The sequence below is a fragment of the Chiloscyllium plagiosum genome, chromosome 4 (assembly GCF_004010195.1).
Source record: "Chiloscyllium plagiosum isolate BGI_BamShark_2017 chromosome 4, ASM401019v2, whole genome shotgun sequence".
In the NCBI taxonomy this organism is placed as follows: domain Eukaryota; kingdom Metazoa; phylum Chordata; class Chondrichthyes; order Orectolobiformes; family Hemiscylliidae; genus Chiloscyllium; species Chiloscyllium plagiosum.
Window position 1 is genome coordinate 6,559,929 of NC_057713.1, and position 13,973 is coordinate 6,573,901.

Below are 13,973 nucleotides of genomic sequence, written 5' to 3' on the forward strand. Positions count from 1 at the left end.
ACATGTAGGGCAGATCAGATAATGATACCAGATTTTTTTATCCTAAAGGTCCAGATGTTGTTTTAAAAAATACTAATAATTACATAATCACAATTAGACTTTCTTCCAAATTTTTATCCACCTGCCCTTGGTTGCATTCTAACTTTTATCATAGCACAATGTTCTTTTTGGATGAGGCAGACGGCGGGGTGAGTCTGGATTACTATGCATATGACATTACCATTATACCACCATCTCCCCACAAATTCTAATGCCTCAGACTTTGCAACTCTTGGAGAAAATGGGGGGTTTAGGAAACCCGTTAAGCAGACTCTTGTTTGGAAAGTGACTTCAATTCTCAAGTAGAGAATGTTTAGTTCTTTGCTGGAATTGAATTGATGTAAAGGCAGGGTTTCTACTCTTAAAATAAGATGTTTCTTACAGCAGTAACCAGGCCTCAAAAAACAGTCTGTTAGGCAACTTCTACTGATAGTAAAAATGCGTGGATTAAAAGGGGTCTTGTAGCTGCCAGAGATCAGTCCATTCTCCTATAGCTGCTATTGCTTCCTTAAGAATTCATAACTTGAAATTCTTGTCTCTTGACCACACCAGGGAATCACAGGGTTTTGAAGGGACTGTTCTCGAATGTATTGAGGCTGATTTTCTGAAACAAAGTCAACGTATGAAAGTGATAGTCTAGAAATTACACTACTGCATCAAACCTGTGCCACACAACATCATAAATTGTGTATCTATGACATTAATAGTCCAGCCCATCCAAAATCCATGTGAACCATCAGGGGAGAAGACTGTACCAGATGATTATTGAACCAGGATGAGTTACCAACCTAATGGTAAGAGAAAATCTTTCAAATAATGATTGTGAAATAATTGAATTTGATGATAAATTTGGAGAACAGGACTTGTTTGCTGAATTATGAAGTTTTAAAATTTAAGTAAGGATAACTTCAAAAGGATTGGAAGTGAACTGATTGTGGTAAATTGGGCTGAGGTTTTAACAGGAGAAAGTGAGGACTGCAGATGCTGGAGACCAGAGTTGAAAAATGTGGTGCTGGAAAAACACAGCAGGCCAGGCAGCATCGGAGGAGCAGGAGAATCAATGTTTCGGGCATAAGCCCTTCTTCATCCCGCTTGGCACACCAGCCTCATTCCTGAAGAAGAGCTTATGCCCGAAACGTCGATTCTCCTGCTCCTCGGATGCTGCCTGGCCTGCTGTGTTTTTCCAGCACCACATTTTTCAACTGAGGTTTTATCAGGCAAACCTACAACATATTGGAAAGGAATGAAAGATACTTTTGGCACCACACAATTGGAGGGCAAGTCAGATTAGTAGCCGGAGATAGGTGAGATTTTTCAACAATTGACATTTGGTGCATTGCTTCTGTTATCATTGCTTAGAAAATTGATTGGATAAATACACATTAGGCATGTAACGTAGAATATAAACTCTGACTAGGAAGGACTGTAAATCTGTGATGCCTCCATTTTAACCCTCATGCCCTTATTCCACTTATGTTATCTGATTCAGCCCCAGTATTTCTTTATTTGCCTCTGTCTCTCAGCGTGATTATCGTTTTTTTTTCACTGTTTCAATTTTTTTGACCATTCACAAGAAGCACTCGGGCAACATTAAATTTATTGTCAACAAAACTACATCCAATTAAGAGTGTAATATTTAACCACCCACACCAATACAAAATAAATGCGGTGTAAAACGGTAATTAAAATAGGTAAATTTTTGATTTATTTAGTCACTAAGCGGCAGGTTAAGTGGATAAGGTGAAAACAATAAAATGAAGGTTATGTGGAAAAATACTGCCTTTTGTGACTGCACAGAAGTGCCTATCAATGAATTCACAATGGCTAGAGCTACAGGGCTGGATTTTAAGTGGGAGATGGTGAGTATTGGTAAGGGGGTCAAATAGAACACAGGAAAGCTAGGTATGGATGCGGAATGTTCAGTGGTGGCCACTTCTTTCTTCCATTATTTCCACGTTGCTGGGCAAATTAGTTTGAGTTGTCCTGGTGATCACCTGCTCTGTCGATTTCACGTGCTTTGTTTAAAGGGACTTTGCAAACATGACATTTGTCAGATTCTGCAGCTACATACCATACAGTCATTGGAGCAAATGCTTTGACCCTTCACACCTGCTCCACCATTTGATAAGATTAAGGCTGACCTGACTGTGGAGAAAGTGGGCACTGCAGATGCTGGAAGATCAGAGTCAAAGAGTGTGGTGCTGGAAAAGCACAGCCGGTCAGGCAGCATCCGAGGAGCAGCAGAGTCAATGTTTCGGGCATAAGCCCTTTCTGACTGTGGCCTCAACTCTCCTTTGACACCCTTGTCAATCAAGAATCTTTCCAATTCCACCTTAAAAGTATTCAATGAGCTTGACTCCGATGTTATCTGGGGAAAAGAGCTCCACAGACTGAGGGCAGGCTCAAGGAAGCAGCAGAAGTGAAAGGAATGCCCACACTCAAAGATTGGATCTCTTGTTCAAGACACTTTCCTTGATTTGATGCTGGAGCTGGAAGAGGCTGCATCAACCTGTCAGTGAAAGCTAGTCAACCATTTGACCAGCAACAGAGGAGATAAGCATGAGGAGTGTGTCTCAGCAAAGCTGCTGGTGCTATATGGCATAGCTAGGAAGAGAAAGAATAAAGATTTGTATCAGTATAAGCATGTGCACATGGGTGAAAAACACAATACTATGAACTATTTAAGTTTCTGGCTAACTACTGAAACACTGAATGGTCACTTGGTAAAAGAAAACATTGCTGAGTAAAGATATGCTATCAAAATTTTCACGCTGCACTCATCAGGACAGATAACAGGACCAGCAGTTTATTCTGCATGAGAAGGGGTCTGGTTGATTGTTAAGCGCACGGACTTTTCTTTGTTAAATTTGTCCATGGGATGTGGCATCAGAGGCCAGACAAGCATTTGTTGTCCATCCCTAATGGCCCAAAGAGCAATTAAGAACCAACCACATTGCTGTGGGTCTGGTGTTCCATGAAGGCCAGACCAGAAAAGGATGGCAAATTTTCTTCCCTAAAGGGCATTAGTGAACTTGCTGGATTTTTAATAAAAAACAACTGTGGCATGGTTGCCATTAGGCTGGATTTTTATGCCAGTTTGTTATTTAATTCAATAATACCACCTGCCTTGGTGAGATTTGAGCTCATCACCCCAGGACATTGAATTGAATTGAATTGACTGTCACGTGTACCGAGGCACAGTGAAAAGCTTTGTCTTGTGAGCAATACAGGCAGATCACAGAGTTAAGTAGCATAGATAGTAAATAATAGGTAAACAGCGGCAAAAACAAAAACACAGGTACAGGCGAACGTTAAGAGTTTGTGAGGCCATTCAGTATTCTAACAACAGTAGGGTAGAAACTGTTGTGAAACCGGCTGGTGCGTGTGTTCAGGCTTCTGTACCTTCTCCCCGATGGTAGAGGTTGTAGAAAAACATTGCCAGGGTGGGATAGATCTTTGAGAATGCTGGCAGTCTTTCCTTGACAGTGGGCCTGGTAGGTGGATTCTATGGATGGGAGGTTGGCCTTTGTGATTGTCCAGGCCAAGTTCTGTAACCATTTCCAATCTTGAATGGTACAGTTGCCATACCAGGTTGTGATACATCCAGGCAGAATGCTCTCGATGGTGTACCTACAAAAGGGTATTCACCGTCATGCCAAATTCCCTCAGCTGCCTGAGGTAGAAGAGACATTGTTGGGCCTTTGTAACCAGTACATCCACATGAAGAGTCAAAGAAAGCTTGTTGTGGATGACCACTCCCAGGTCATCGTTCCACCTCTGTGCTGTTAATGAGTAGGGGGGCATGAGTAACATCCGGCCGAAAGTCAATAATGGGTTCCTTGGTTTTGCCGGCATTGAGCCTGGGCCTGTGGGTTGCAAGTCTCCTGACATTACCATTTCATCATTGCCTTTCTGTCACTAGCTCTGCTTGGTAAAGGAGTTGACATGGAGAATACATCTGGGAACAGTTAACTGTCAAGCTTCTATTTAAATTCAAGCAGGTAAGTTGACTCTGATTGGTCAAGGCATAAATATTCTAATCTTTCCACTTCTTCCCCATGATGCCCTTTAATTACCTGCCAAATGGTCTTTCTTACCTGTGATGAACTGTTAGGCATAAATCGATGCTGAGCTATGGGTGGTTATGAAAGGTGTTTGTGTAACTGCTTTCCTTTGGGGGAAGTGGTCTTTGAACACGCCTGTCAGAAAGATGGTCTGCTGGAAGTTAGGTAAATGTTGCAATAACGGGTGTATAATGAATAACAATCATTGCAGCTTTGACCAACATATCCAACTCCTGTTCCTCTCTGGAATCATTTGTCGGGGTTCTATTCACTGTTCTTGTTTCTTCTCCAAATTTAAACAACATACATACAGCCACTCCCGAGATCCAGACTGTATATAGTCCCACTCCCCCAGAGTACTATTTCACTGATATTATGCCACCATCTCTCCTGTGGTAATACATATAGCAGTAATCTGGTTGAAAAGCATTTTGTTCTTTGGAGTTGAGAGAACACAGTGAGTATGAAGTGCATGCGTTTCTGCTGAAAAAAGACTCCCACTTGGCCATCCTGTGCAGCCACAGCAGTGAGACAGCAGACTGCACGCTCTTTGCAGAGGGGAAAAGGGCTTCTGCCAACATGATGATTACACATGGTGAACTTATTGTTTTCGTATCGGCTAATCTGTTTGGGGCAGCACAGTGGCTCAGTGGTTAGCACTGCTGCCTCACAGTGCCAGAGATCCGGGTTCAATTCCAGCCTCAGGTGACTGTGGAGTTGTGGAGTTTGCACATTCTCCTTGTGCCTGTGCATGTTTCCTCTAGATACTCTGGTTTCCTCCCATAAGTCAAAGATGTGCAGATTAGGGTGGATTGGCCATGCAAAATTGCCCATTGTGTCCAGGGATCTATAGGTTAGGTGGGTTAGCATAGGAAATGCATAGTTACAGGGATAGGGTAGAGGGGTGGGTCTGAGTGGGATGTTTTTCAGAGGGTCAGTATGGATTAATTGGGCTGAATAGCCTATTCCCACACTGCAGGGATTCTATGGAACACAAAAGATTATAGGTGCTGGAGGAGGCCACTCAGCCCCTTGAGTCTGCACCACCATTCAATTAAGATCATAGCTGATCCAAATATAACTCCACCTTCCAGTCTACCCCCCTCCCCAGCCCTCTCCCCCATAACCCTTGACACTCTTGTCAATCAAAAATCTGTCCAACTTCATCTTGCATATATTCAATAACTTGTGTGTTTCAAGGAGCCCACAGATAAATGATCTTTTAAATTGCTTTAATGGAGCAATTAAAATTGACACCCAGGCTACCTGTTGGCTACCGAATGAGCTACAGTTAAATTGAGAGTGGGATTGAGTGGTTGCTATTTGCTTGATGCTGTCAATCTCCATGCACTTAACCCAATTCCTACTATTCTTAACCCACAATCTCTCCAAAACTTCAAATTTAACCTCCCCTCCCTGCAAACCCTGGTACTTTCCACTTGTACGCTCTCAACATAAAAGTTCCTATTTCTTTCTACAATTTGTCCAGTGATGTTCCAGCAACCTTTCTTTAAACAATATTAGGATTGTTTGATATCTCTCACCATCTCTGTCTCACATAAAATAAAGGATTCAGTTGCTTTTGTGTCCCTGCCCGTCACAAAGTCACAAACAAAGCTTCTCAACCAGCCTTGACACAGACTTGCTGTATTCCCTAATGCTGTTTTCCCACTGCATTACTACCTACCCATGTGACCTTGAGTCAGCTCTTTTGTTTTCACATTCTCCATCACAGAATGTTCTACCCAGGAAACCAGCAATCCTTTCGAGACTTAGATTGCCATGTTTTATTGATGGTTTCGTGATTTTTCTTTTACTGTTGGGGAAAAGATTACAAATATATTGATCTGGGTGAAAGTAAATCATGCTCCAGAAGGTAAATTTAAAAACCAAGCGGTGATGAGATGAGGGGGAATACAGAATCACAAAGAGAGTTGGGACAGAGCTGAGACAGAAAAGTGACAAATTAGGAAAAGGGATGGCACAGAGAGTAAAACTGAAGAGATAGAAACTCCACACAGTCACCCAAGGCTGGAATTGAACCTTGTGAGGCAGCAGTGCTAACCACTGAGCCACCATGCCACCCCTGGTGATAATATCACTGAACTATTAGAGTCATGCTAATGTTTTGGGGATCTGGAATCAAATCCTACCTTTGACATTTGGCAAAATTTGAAGTTAAATAAAATCTGATATGAGAAAACAGCCTAATATTAGTCACTGTCATAAATACTTATTATGGTCACGACTGCCCTTTTGGGAAAAAAACAACCTTACTTGGTTAACCGACATGTGACTCCAGACCAATGCTTAGCTGACCTCTGAAATGTCCTTGCAAGCCATTCAGTTCAGGGACAAATTACAGATTGTCAAGGGCAGACAGTCCAGTACCTGTGACCTCTCTAAAGCCAACATGCCCAGTGTTCAGGCACAGATTACTTTCAGAGCTTAAAAATGTGTTGCTGGAAAAGCACAGCAGGTCAGGCAGCATCAAAGGAACAGGAGAATCAACATTTCGGGCATAAGCCCTTCATCAGGAATTCCTGATGATCATAATTCCTGATGAATGGCTTTTGCCCGAAACGTCGATTTTCCTGCTCCTTGGATGCTGCCTGACCTGCTGTGCTTTTCCAGCACCACTCTAATCTCGACTCCGACCTCCAGCATCTACAGTCCTCACTTTTGCCTTGTTCATCATATAGGCCTGGAAGTGCATATTAAAGACTGTCTTACATTCCACCTATACATGTGACGTTGGTGAGGAGTTAAATAAAATACTAACAATTTTTGTAATGTACATTTTCACAAATCATCTATTTTTCCTTTCATTTGGGTGAGTAGATTTTAAACTAGTGTTCAACGACACAGCATATTCATAACTAAGATAATTGTCAAAGAACAAATGGAAAGATGTCAAGTACAGTATTGTGATGGGGAACATGCTGCCAAGTGTAGGGTGGAAGCATATTTAACAGAATCTTTCAAAAGGGAATTAGATAAATACTTCAAAAGGATATGTTTATGAAGCTGCGAGAGTAAAGCAGAGAGAGTGGAAGTAGTTGATGGTTATTTCAACAAATCAACTCAGAAACAATGATTTACTCCTGCATAATTTGACATCTTGTAAGTACAACATAACTATTCTTGGAAACAATGGAGGCCTCGTGCTTATGTGATTTGTCCAGAGACCCAGACTAATGCACTGGGGACATAGATTCAGATCCCACTATGGCATTGCTGTGGGTCTGGAGTCATTTGTAGAACAGACCAGGTAAGGATGGCAGTTTCCTTCCCTAAAGGGCATTAGTGAACCAGGTAGGATTTTCAAACAATCCAAAATGGTTTCATGGTTATCAAATCCAAATTCCACCATCTGCCATGGCAGGATTCAAATCCAGGTTTCTGGAATGTTACCTGGATCTCAAGATTAACCGTCTAGCAATAATACACTAGGCTGTTGCCTCCCCCTAATCATTGTTCAAGGATAAAAAAAAGTGAGCAAACTTGTTCAGCTGGTAATTTGGAAGGCAAATGGAATCTTGGCCTTTATTTCAAACAGAATAGAGTATAAAAGTAAGGAGGTTTTGCAAAAACTATACATGCCACTCATGAGACCATAACTGTAATAATGTGAACAGTTTGAGGCCCCTGATCTAACAAAAGATATTCTAGCATTGGAGGTAGACTGGAGAAAGTTCACTTGGTTGATACCTGGTTTGGAGGGATTGTCTTATTTGTATCTTGGACCTATATTTGTTGGAAGTAGAGAAGAACGAGAAGTGAACTTATTGAAAGATAAAAAGATTGTTAGGGGACTTGACAAGGGAGATGTGGAAAGGTTGTCTTCCTTTGTGAGAGACTCGAGGAAGGACAGAAAGGGAGGCAAGAGAGGAGGGGGAGTGGCATTTTTGATAAGGGATAGCATGACAGCTGTGCTGAGGGAGGATATTCCCGGAAATACATCCGGGCAAGTTATTTGGGTGGAACGGAGAAATCGATTCCAGCCTTGGGCGATTGTCTGTGTGGAATTTGCACATTCTCCCGGTGTCTGTGGGGGTTTCCTCTGGGTGCTCCAGTTTCCTCCTACAGTCCAAAGATGTGTAGGTTAGGTGAATTGGCTATGCTAAATTGCCCACATTGTTAGGTGCATTAGTCAGAGGGAAATGGGTCTGGGTGGGTCAGTGTGAACATGGTCGGCCGAAAGGCCTGTTTCCACATTGTAGAGACTCTAATCTAATCTGATCCCTGCCCTCCTCTTCACTTTTTAAAAAAAAGCAGCATGGTGGCTCAGTGGTTAGCACTGCTGCCTCACAGCACCAGGGACCCGGGTTCAATTCCCGCCTCAGGTGACTGTCTGTGTGGAGTTTGTACATTCTCCTAGTGTCTGCGTGGGTTTACTCCGGGTGCTCCGGTTTCCTCCCACAGTCCAAAGATGTGCAGGTTAGATGAATTGGTCATGTTAAATTGCCCATAGCGTTAGGTGCATTCGTCAGGGGTAAATACAGGGTAGGGGAATGGCTCTGGGTGGGTTACTCTTCAGAGGGTCAGAGTGAACTTGTTGAGCCAAAGGGCCTGTTTCCATACAGTTGGGAATCTAATTAAAAAAAGGGATGATCACCTATCAACCCCCTAATAGTCAGCAGGAAATTGAGAAACAAAGGAAATCTCAGTCATCTGGACGAATATTAGGGTGGTTATGGTAGGGGATTTTAACTTTCCAAACATAGACTGGGACTGCCATATGTTAAGGATTTAGATGGAGAGGAACTTGTTAAGTGTATACAATAAAATTTTCTGATTCCGTATATGGATGTACCTACTAGAGAAGGTGCAAAACTTGACCTACTCTTGGGAAATAAGGCAGGGCAGGTGACTGAAGTGTCAGTGGGGGAACACTTTTTGACCAGTATTAGGCAAGAACTTTCAAAACGGATTGGGGGCAGATGTTCGCAGGTAAAGGGATGGCTGGAAAATAGGAAGCCTTCAGAAATGAGATAGCGAGAATACAGAGAAAGTATATTCCTGTCAGGGTGAAGGGAAAGGCTGGTAGGTATAGGAAATGCTAGATGATGAGAGAAATTGAGGGTTTGGTTACGAAAAAGAAGGAAGCCTATGTAAGGTACAGACAGGAGAGATCAAGAGAATCCTTAGAAGCATATAAAGGAAGGAGGAGTATACTTAAGAGGGAAATCAGGAGGGCAAAAAGGGGACATGAGATAGCTTTTAAAACAGAGTTAAGGAGAATCCAAAGGGTTTTTACAAATACATTAGGTTCAAAAGGGTAACTAGGGAGAGAATAGGGCCCCTCAAAGATCAGCAAGGCGGCCATTGTGTGGAGCTGCAGGAGATGGGGGAAGATACGAAGCATCAGTGTTTACTGTGGAGAAGGATATGGAAGTTATAGAATGTGGGGAAATAGATGGTACATCTTGAAAAATGCTGGTATTACAGAGGAAGAAGTGCTGGATGTCTTGAAACGCATAAAAGTGGATAAATCTCCAGGACCTGATCAGGGGTACCCTAGAAGTCTGTGGGAAGCTAGGGAAGTGATTGCTGGGCCCCTTGCGGAGATATTTGTATCATCAATAATCACAGGTGAGATGCCAGAAGATTGGAGGTTGACTAACGTGATGCCACTGTTTAAGAAGGGTGGTAAGGACAAGCCAGGAAACTATAGACCAGTGAGTCTGACCTCGATAGTGGGCAAGTTGTTGGAGGGAATCCTGAGGGATAGGATGTACATGTATTTGAAAAGGCAAGGACTGATTAGGGATAGTCATCATGGCTTTGTGCATGGGAAATCAGGTCTTACAAACTTGATTGAATTTTTTGAAGAAGTAACAAAGAGGATTGATGAGGGCAGAGTGGTGGACATAATGTATATGGATTTCAGTAAGGTGTGTGACAAGGTTCCCCATGGGAGACTGGTGAGCAAGGTTAGACCTCCTGGAATACAAGGAGAACTAGACATTTGGATATAAAACTGACTCAAAACTGACAGATGGTAGTGATGGAGGGTTGTTTTTCAGACTGGAGGCCTGTGACCAGAGGATTGTCACAGTTTCAGTGCTGGGTTCACTGCTTTTCATCATTTATATGAATGATTCGGATGTGAGCTTAAGAGGTATAGCTAGCAAGTTTGCAGATGACACTGAAACTGGAGATAAAGTGGACAGCAAAAAAAGTTACCTCAGATTATAATGGGATCTTGAATCAATGCGCCAATGGGCTGAGGAGTGGCAGATAGAGTTGAATTCAGATAAATGTGAGGTGATGCATTTTGGCAAAGCAAACCTTAGCAGGACTTATACACATAATGGTAAGGTCCTAGAGAGTGTTGCTGAACAGAGACCTTGGAGTGCAGGTTTATAGCTCCTTGAAAGTGGAGTCACCAGTAGATAAGATAGTGAAGGCGGCGTTTGGTATGCTTTCCTTTATTGGTCAGAGTATTGAGCACAGGAGTTGGGAGGTCATGTTGCGGCTGTACAGGACATTGGTTTGGCCACTTTTGGAATATTGTGTGCAATTCTGGTCTCCTTCCTAGCGGATGTTGTGAAACGTGAAAGGGTTCAGAAAAGATTTTCAAGGACGTTGCCAGGGTTGGAGGATTTGAGCTATAGGGAGAGGTTGAATAGGCTGGGGCTGTTTTCCCTGGAGTGCAGAGGCTGAGGGGTGACCTTATAAAGATTGTATAAAATCATGAGTGGCATGGATAGGGTAAATAGAAGAGGTCTTTTCCCTGGGATCGGGGAGTCAAGAACGATACAGCATAGGTTTAGGGTGAGAGGGATATAAAAGAGACCTAAGGGGCAACTTTTTCATGCAGAGGGTGGTATGTGTATGGAATGAGCTGCCAGAGGAAGTGGAGGAGACTGGTACAATTGCAACATTTAAGAGGCATTTGGATGGGTATATGAATAGGAAGGGTTTGGAGAGATATGGGCCAGGTGCTGGCAGGTGGGACTAGATTGGGTTGGGATATCTGGTCGGCGTGGACGGGTTGGACCGAAGGGTGTTTCCATGCTGTACATCTCTATGACCAGAGGGCGTCATCTCAGAATAAGGGGTTGTGTGTTTAAGACCGAGATGAGAAGAAATCGCTCTTCAGACAGTAGTGAACGTGTTGATTCTTTACTGCAGAGAGCTATTGAAGCAGAGTTGTTAAGTGTATCCAGGGCTGAGATAGATTTTTAATTATATGGGGAATCAAGTGTGATGGTGAAAAGACAGGAAAGTGGATCCAGATCAGCCATGATCTCCCAGAATGGCAGAGGAGGCTCAATGGGCTGCCTCTACTCTTCCATTTCCTTGTATGGAATACAGAGAGTAACCTTTTGGGCAACAGATTAGAAGAGTAAGTCTCATGTATCCTTGTAATGACATGGTGTTAGTTACTGCCAAGCAACCTCCACAGCACTGAAAATATATTTCAGAAGTGAGGAGCCTTTTCTGTTTTTCTGTCTTTCTGTCCCTCATTTGACACATTGAGAAGATTCAAGCATATCCTTCTCAATCCTTCAATCTGATTGGTTAAGAAGATACACAGTTACATCTAGTTCTTATTTTTATAATGATAATGTGTTAGTTTGTAGGAGATACATGAGGATCTGATTAAACAAGCCTTGGCAGATGGTTGTAAGTACCTTGAGCTTTGCTGAAGTCATTGCTGAAAAGTATAGGCACTGTGACTCAAATATATCCTAAATAAAAACTATGTCGAAACTAAAGTGTTTTGCTCCTTGAAAGGTTAAAATCCTTCCACTAAAATACAATCGTGTATTTTCCAAAAGAAAATAATGAAACACTATTAGCATAAATTCTTTGACACAACTATAATCTTTATTTGGAAACTGCATGTTGACGTATTCTATGAAGTGCAAGCCTGAAGGTTTGAAGTGTCATTCACAATGCTGAAAGTTCCACAGAAGAAAGACAAACAAAAATTCTCTACATTACATTCTTTGTTCTTTCCACACGACACAAATATCAGGTTATAGCAGTATGAATGGGAATTACTCACTCACTGCAGAATAACATCATGAATTAGCAGAGAATCAGGAAGTTTCATTTTAAAGTCTTAGAGGTGCAATTTTTAATTTTCTTTCTCCTAGAGAAAACTATCCTTTCTGTCTTATGAAATATTTCATAGAATTTAGTCTGTACTTGGAAAAACTCAGAACAGTATTTGACATTTGTTGTAATCTCATGACTGGACAGTACTTACAAATCAATTTCAATTGTGCGAAGAATTACACAAAAGAATTATTAGTCTGACTGGTCATCTGATTTATTGATGTGTGCCAGAAGTTACATATATTCACTTGCAGAGCTCTGTTCTTTGCAAACAGAAGGAACAAGTCCACACATTGTAACTATTACAGCCAAACAAAAGCTAATAGGGCTGGCATTCCCTACCGCAGTGCCTTGACCAATTAGTCATGGAGTCAGAGAGATGTACAGCATGAAAACAGATCCTTCGGTCCAACTTGTCCATGCTAACCAGATATCCCAACCTAATCTAGTCCCACCTGCCAGCACCCAGCCCATATCCTTCCAAACCCTTCCTATTCATATACCCATCCAGATGCCTTTTAAATGTTGCAATTGTACCAGCCTCCACCCACTTCCTCGGACAGCTCATCCCATACACGTACCACCCTCTGCATGAAAACGTTGCCCCTTAGGTCTCTTTTATATCTTTCCCCGTTCACCCTAAACCTATGCCCTCTAGTTCTGGACTCCCTCATCCCAGGGAAAAGAACTTGTCTGTTTACCCTATCCATGCCCTTCATAATTTTATAAACCTCTAAGGTCACCCCTCAGCCTCTAATGCTCCAGGGAAAACACCCCCAGCCTGTTCAGCCTCTCCCTGTAGCTCAGATCCTCCAACCCTGGCAACATCCTTGTAAATCTTTTCTGAACCCTTTCAAGTTTCACAACACCTTTCCAATAGGAAGGAGACCAGGACTGCACGCAATATTCCAAAAGTGGCCAAACCAATGTCCTGTACAACTGCAACATGATCTCCCAACTCCTGTACTCAATACTTTGACCAATAAAGGAAAGCATACCACTTTCTTCACTATCCTATCTACCGGTGACTCCACTTTCAAGGAGCTATGCCAATTTGCCTGGTTTGAGTTTAAGCAAAGGCTTGGCAATTAACTGTTCCCTGGTGTAATCTCCATCACAATGCCTGCTGCCCTGTTCTTCTAGGTGGAACAATCATAGGTTAGGAAGGTGCTAAGGAGCCTTGGTGAATATCTGCAGTGCAGAGTCTAATTGCCAACAAATTGGCACCCTATGCAGTATAAATCCCTCAGACTTGACATTCTTGTTACCCTGTCCTGCTGAATGCAAGACGAAAAGCTTTAACGGCAAATGTCTTTTCTCAGTAGTACTTAAATAAGGGTCTCCTGAATTCTCAATCGAAATGATGAGTGATTGTCTTATGTTGATGGTCCTTAGCTCTTCCTTTCTCCAAGAGTGGAAATACCTTCTCCACATCGTCCTTAACAAGCCCCATCATCTTATTAAAAGCCATTATCAAGTCAAAAATCAATTCCAAAGAATAGGGCAACCGATTCTGTGTTCCTTGATTGATATAACCCCTTAAGTTTGTCATCAAAGGAATACATAGGCTAAAATGATTTGCCAGGAGAAAGACAGCACTGTGGATCGGATTTTGCTGAATGTGCACAAGTTGCAGGCAAATCAGTTAAGATTCAAAAAGTGGCTGTGCTTTCCTAGCACCACAATCAGGTAGCATCAGAGCAGAAGATTCAACGTTTTGAGCATATGCTCTTTAATCAGGAATGCTGCCTGACTGGCTTGCTTTTCCAGAACCACACTTTTTGAATCTTAACTGAT